This window comes from Choloepus didactylus, chromosome 2 (genome assembly GCF_015220235.1).
Source record: "Choloepus didactylus isolate mChoDid1 chromosome 2, mChoDid1.pri, whole genome shotgun sequence".
Classification (NCBI taxonomy): domain Eukaryota; kingdom Metazoa; phylum Chordata; class Mammalia; order Pilosa; family Megalonychidae; genus Choloepus; species Choloepus didactylus.
The window spans coordinates 106,255,937-106,262,769 of NC_051308.1; the positions used below are offsets into that span (position 1 = coordinate 106,255,937).

At 35.3% G+C, this 6,833-nt stretch overlaps 1 long non-coding RNA gene across 2 annotated transcripts; it reads right to left on the bottom strand.

The window, feature by feature from the left end:
* Positions 1 to 788: 788 nt before the first annotated feature.
* LOC119517021 lies at positions 789 to 5,902 on the bottom strand. 2 transcript variants are annotated; one of them, XR_005213446.1, is made up of 3 exons: positions 5,625 to 5,902; positions 4,712 to 4,749; positions 789 to 813 (listed from the first exon to the last, which is right to left on the bottom strand). It is a non-coding gene; the product is annotated as an uncharacterized LOC119517021 (long non-coding RNA). The 2 variants fall into 2 exon arrangements; XR_005213445.1 differs by lacking the exon at positions 789 to 813 and adding an exon at positions 954 to 3,087 and having other exon boundaries at positions 5,661 to 5,902.
* Between the last annotated feature and the right edge of the window lie 931 nt (positions 5,903 to 6,833).

Here is a 6,833-nt window from a genome sequence, read left to right on the forward strand (position 1 = left end):
AGTGTGACAGTCAGGCACTGCTTTTTTATTTCTTTCAGGCTATTTTTTTTAACTGAGAAATCATGCAAAAAATACAGAGACCCAATATATCACCCTATTTTTAACATCTTGTGTTAGTGTGGTACATTTGTTACCAATAATGAAAGAATATTTTTAAAACTGTACTAATAACTATAGTCCACAGCTTAATTTTCAGTGTTTACTGTTTGTGCTGTACAGTCCTATGGATTTTTAAAAAATTTTTATTCTTGTAACATATATACAACTTAAATTTTCCCTTTTAAGCACATTCAAATATATAATTTAGTGTTGTTCATTATATTCACAAATTTCTGCTACCATCAACAACATCCATTACCAATCTTTTCCATCATCCTAAGTAGAAACTCTGTACAATTTCAGTATTAAATCCTCATTCTCTACACCCACCCTGGTCATTGTTAACCTATATTCTAGTTGCTGACTTTGTGAATTAGCATATCCTATTTATTTCATATCAGTGAGATGATACAATATTTGTCCTTTTATGTCTGGCTGATTTCACTCAACTAAAGGGCTATCCTGGAAGGCAAATATAATGGTGTTATGTGGCAGTCAGTCATATAAGATGGTCACTCAGAATAGTCTGTATGTGTTCTTTGGAATTGCATGTATTACCTTAGCTAGCACCATGAATTTGAACATGAACTTATCAGTAAAACTCTCTGTGCAACTCTTTGTGCTTCTTTAAAAAAAAGTTGTAAAGGAGGGGATTAAATTACCTTATCTTCCAAGTATCTTGCAATTCAATATTTCTCAGTTGTTCAGTAATCTCTTCATGAATAAGTAAATAAATGAACAAGATAGAGGAGACAGCACCAAATAGTTAGATGATATGCCAAACTGTTGAATGTATCTGCATTCTGGGGAATACCAGTCAATTTACTCTCACAACATGTTGTATTCATCCAGAATTCAAGCTTGGTGGGACAATCCATCATTCAAAATACATTTATCCAAATTTAAGACAAACATGATTTATACAGTTGGGGTACAGCTCACAGAGATAAAATAATTAGTATGTGCATATTGGTCTAGACCCTGTACTGTCTTTGCTCATCATAGTTGACAATAGTTAGTTGTAGCCAACGAAATGCAAGGTTACTTAGTGAATCTTTTACAAAGAACTTGCAGGATATCTTGGATTGCACCCCAGCACACCAATGTTTCGAATTGCTATTTCTTCCTCAAAACCTTATTTATCTCTAATGCATCCTTACAAATAATTGCCAGAATATTTTTTTTTTTGGCAGAAATACAAAAGTTATCAAGCATGCTTCTCCATAAAATTTTTCAGTTTTTTTTTTATTTTTCACAATGAAGTTTCCATTTTATATTTCTGGCAAAAGGCTATGCTATGTGGCCTTTTTTTCTTTCTATACTCTGGCCTCACCTTCCCATACTCTTCCATACCTACCAAAGTTTCAGTTGTGTAGAACTCATTAGCTCTCTTACACTTGTGAGTATGTGCATCTATCATTAGAACCCTTTCCAATGTCTTGACCTCGCTAAGAACAATAGTACTTACTGCATAGTGATCTCTTATGATGTGCCAGGCACTGAGAAAAGTAAATCTGAACTGTTTTGCAATATTAGTGAAAAGCCAAGTGCCTGAAGGGGAAGAGTAAGTGGAAGAACCACAGAAGAAGTTCCTTCTGTGGATTTCAATCTGCTCCTCTTCCTCAAACTTACCTGACCTACAGCAGTCTCCCCTGCTCTTTCAGATTCCAGAGCTTTACTTGTGGTGGGTGAGGTGTAGTACCTGCTTCTTCATGCTTGTTCTTTTTCATTGGAGTTGTTTCTTTTTGCTTTGATTTTCTTTGCAACTGATGCAGAAACAGGGAGGACACAGTAAACCCCGAGGAGCTGGTCTAGGGCAGCTGAAGCTGCCTCAGTATGCGACACTGAGGGGTTATAATCATGATTTGTGGTTTGTGGAAAATGGATTGAGAACTGCCGCATTAGAAGTTCTAAGAAAGTCTTCCTCATTTATGAGGATAGCTGAGTTGGGTCAGGTTGTTGTATGGTGTCACACGGTCTGGAAAGGGTGCATTGTTCTGGGGCTTAGAGTAGGGGCTGTATAGTTTCAAAATCTCTGGTTTCCCTAGTTCTTTTCCCCATCCTTTATTGGGTCTGGAGCCTGGTCTTTAATGTCTACCTGTTGGTTCCTGACTGTTCCCACATTGAGTCTGACTGAAGTGGTCAATGTGCAAAATGGGCTGCAGCTTCTCTCTTTGTAAGGATATGCATCTGTCACACTCCTGCATTTCCATGCTGTGCTACTGACCCTAGTCCACTTAGCTTTCTATCCAGCTTTTGGCATCCTCTCTCTCTCTGGGGCTTGGAAGATGTTCTTTATGTCATATGTACGGAGATCACTGTCACTTTGCTGGACTTTACCTGCTCCCTAGGACAGCATTTATTTTAGGGCTTGATTATTTTAATTCTCTTACTTTATTCTTTTGAGGCTTAATTTCCTTAAACAATTTTTTTCAGCCTACCAGGTCTGGTTCTATAAAGCAATGGGCTCTTTCCGTCTGGAAACACTTCAGTAATTTCACGTTTTCTTTAGGAAAAATTCCTTGCTCCTTAGCATTGCTTGGAAGGTCTTTGAATAATATTTCTCTTCCTTTTGGAAGCTCTAGAAATACAAAGCACAACTTACTTTTCCAAACTTTGGAGCTAAGTCCTTTCATGCTGCCTGGATAGCCATTCTCACCTTTCTTTTTTTAACTTCCATACAGCTATCAGGACTTAGCTGAGGCTTTGTCTTCCTGGAAGCTTCCTGAGCTTCCTTATCGGACTACGAGTCACTCTCCAGGGCCCCATTTTCATTGTGTGGGCTTACTTCCTTGATGACGCTCGTGCATGGTATGGATTCCAATTTTCTGGTTAAATTCACGAGTTCCTTTAGTATAGTAACCACATCTTTGTGCAGCTTTGTATCTATAACTGGGTGTTCAAATTCCTGGGGCTATGAACTTATTTCTTCTTTAGAGAACATGGATGTCTTCAGTTTGAACAGGCCCACAGAATGAAGGAAAAACCCTACCCCAAGAAAAATTTTAGTGAAACTGAAGAATATTTTTTTAATGAAAATCTGAAAGCTTCCAGAGATTAAAAAGTAGATACTTATAAGGATTTAGAATCATTTTGAAACTGATTTTCAACAGTAAAACTGCTTCCAATAGGACAATGAAGTAATTCTTATATAGTACTTGCCCCAAATTTCATACCTGTCATTTCAAAACCCAAAACACTTTAAAAATGAACAATTTAAAATTCATTTTAATATTTATTTTTAATTTATTTTTTAAAAAATGAATAATGTTTTTTAATGATAAATTTTTTTTTTTGGTGGGAGGTGAATGTGTTAGCAAAACTTGCAAAATAAAAGCTGATTTGCAAAATGAAACCTGGTATGAAGTGATATGTGGTTATATATGAGCTCTATTCATCCTACTTGAGTGTGGCTATTCACATGGTTTAATGTAGAAATATTAACACATTTGATTTGGGGGTGACGATCCTATCTTCATTAGGAAACCTATGAAATACTGTGCATTAAATCGCTTTTCTAAAGCCAAAAAATAATGAGTTCCAAAACATATCCTGTCCCAAGGGTTTCAGAAAAATAATTTCAAAACTAGAATTTTGAATTTAGTTAAAATGGCACTTAAATGTTACAGCTTAAAAAAATGTATTCTCTGATATACAAAGCTTCAGAAGCTTTGCAACACAACGGCCCATGACTACTTTGGAACTGGAAAGAACTATTCATAAGAAAATGAATAAATCCAAGAAATGCTGGAAGCCAAAAGGAAAGTTAGAGTTAATAAATACTTTAATTAGTTTTCTCAATGTCTTAAAAAAACAAAGCCAGAAACAAAAGAGAAAGAAACAGGAAGTATTATCAACACGATGCAGGTGGAGAGGAGACTACAGAATTTGAAAGTTCTCTAAGGCACCTGTCTTTAAGGGGTAGATACAAATCTAAACAAAACAAAACAAAAACCGGACAAGAGAGGAGAAGAAGGAAGTCTAGAATAAGTGTTACAAAATGGAATAAAGCAAAATGGCAGAAACAAGTTAAAATATATACATTATCAGAATATACCTAAGTGGACTAAACTCACCAGTTAAGAGACAAAGTTTTTCAATTTGGATTAAAAAAAAATCCAGCTATATGTTTTTGACAAAATACACATAAACTATAATGTCGCAAGGGTAAAAAAAAAATGAAAATAGTTATATCAAGCAAACCCTAACTAAAAGAAAGCCAGTTTAGGTATACTAGTGTAGCTTGAAATAGACTGTTAGAAAAAAATATCAGAAGAGGTAGGGTTTCACTACATAATGATCAAATATTCAATCCCCAAGAAGATAAAACAATTTTAATTATGCAATTACCTAATAAATGCACATTATTACTTTATATTACTTTAACATTACCTTATAAGTGAACATATAGTAAATTTCCCTCTCTCTCTCTTTCTCTCTCTCTCTCTATCACACACACATATATATACACACACACATATATACACATATACATATATATACATGCATATACATATATATACGTATATACATATATACGTATATGCATAAATTTAAAATAGCTAGATATAGTAGAAATTGAGAAACTACAATGAAAAATTGACAAACTCACCATTAGAGTTGGACATTTCACTACATCCCCCTCAATTACTGAAAGAACAATGTAAAAAATATCAAAATGTCAGCTAAGGTTTAGATTTAGAAGACTGGACCAAGACAATTAACAAGCTTAAATAAGAAGCTTTATATGACTTATATAGGATTCTGAATCCAACATTTATAAACTCTTCTCAAGTATGCATGATATATTTAGAAAATGCTCATCATTTATCAGGCCATAAAAATGTCAAAAGCTATACCAAGATGTAGACAATACATTTAAGTGACTCTTCCTGCCTATTCCTTATATCTTGCCACCAGAAAAAATTATCTACGATTGAGTAATACATGGGCCACCTGAAAAGGAATGAAATAATGCCTATGACACCTGGTGTAGAATGGGCTTAAAATAAAATTAAACTGACTAATGAAAAAGAAGCTACATTTTAATGTTAACTGTGTTTATGGAGCTGAGAAATTATCTACTATGTGTAAATGTGCATGTTTTCTAAAACTGGGATAATATATATAGTACAGCTTTATATCCTGACTTATTTTTCATTTAATATTATTTCATAAGTTTCACATAATATTGTCTTGCTTTTTCCCCAGGCCCTACCCCAACCCCAAGTTTCTTCTTCCTCAATGCAAGAAATAGAAAGTCCTCACCCCAAATATCAACTAATACCAATCTACACCCAGATAATTAATTTTAAAACCTGCTACAGTCAAAATGCATTTTCCTTTGTTCAGGTTATAGTTGTGGTGGAATATCAAATATCTATTTTCTACCTAGCAGGTAAAGATTCAAAATGAGGCTACTTCAGTTTTCACTTTTCTAAAATATAGTTGATACCAGCCCTTCTTCTCCCATAGAAATCCATAACTGATTCTCCTTTAGTAATCTGTGATTACCAGGTAGGTACCAGATCTTTCTTTTCAGAAATCCCCACAGGACTCACTTCACTGGAGACTTATTCCACAGTAGACCAAATCTTGAGATCTTCTTTGGAAATGCAGGAATCTCTGTTTGTCTTGTAAGAATAGGAAATAGACGAGTAAGTTTTCAGAGTCTGAATTGTGGGATATTATATGATCTTCTGAAGGACAGAGGAAAATGAAGTATTTTGAAAGGTGACAGGGAAAAATCACACTGGTTAGAGTTACTTAAAAACTTGATTATTGGTGTTCATCTCACACTATGCTAACTCCTAAAGAGAAAGAACTTAATTACTTATGAAACTGCTTTTGGGCTCCGCCTATCAACGTTCATTGCTTTCTATTTCATAATCTAGAGAAACTGAACAGTTTCCTGTCTATAAACAAGTAATCTTAGCCCCAAGGAAAAATGATGGCAAAGGGCTCCTTCTCTCCTTTGTTTGCTTGTTTGTTGTTGTTTTTACTTATAACTGCCAGTGGTTGAACGGAACTCCAGTATTAGAACTTTCTTATCCTGCTGACTTACGGGTGGGTCTGTAGAAACCTGTAGCTCCTGGGTGAGGCTCAAATATCAAGTACCATGAGTCAGCTAGTACTTTCCCCTCTTTTCCTGTATAAGGAAAAATCTCAGACGTTGTCTGTCTCTACTAGTATTTGACTGCACCTCCTGGATAGAGGTGGGCCTGCTATGAAATTGATATTGTGTGACTCTTTCCCCCAGTTATTAATCATTGTCAATCCTGGGACATGATTGAAGCATAAAATAATTACAAATATGTAAATCCTTCCTCAAATATGTCACAAGTTTTACACTAGTTACCCTTTTGGCTAGGAATAAGCTGCATTAGCTTGATGATAAAATTCATGATTACTTGAACCTTTCTGCATTAATTACTGGATAAACACAAGCATGTTCATATCATTACAGCATGGAAGCATTGCAAAGTCTACAAGAGCTCTGAGACTCTAGAAGGGTTGGGGGGCTGATAAATCTTTTTCTTTTTTCTTCCAGCATATTTTTGTTAATGGAAATGGATGCACTCTGGAGTACAATAAACCTGAGATACACAATTAAGGGCACCGAGAAGGGTATGGTCCTGTGGTAACCCTTCAGCCTATGCACAGAAGGGAGAGGCCGTGTCTAGATAAAGGGTCCCAAAAGGCAGGTAATATTGGCAGATGATCTGGGGTCATCT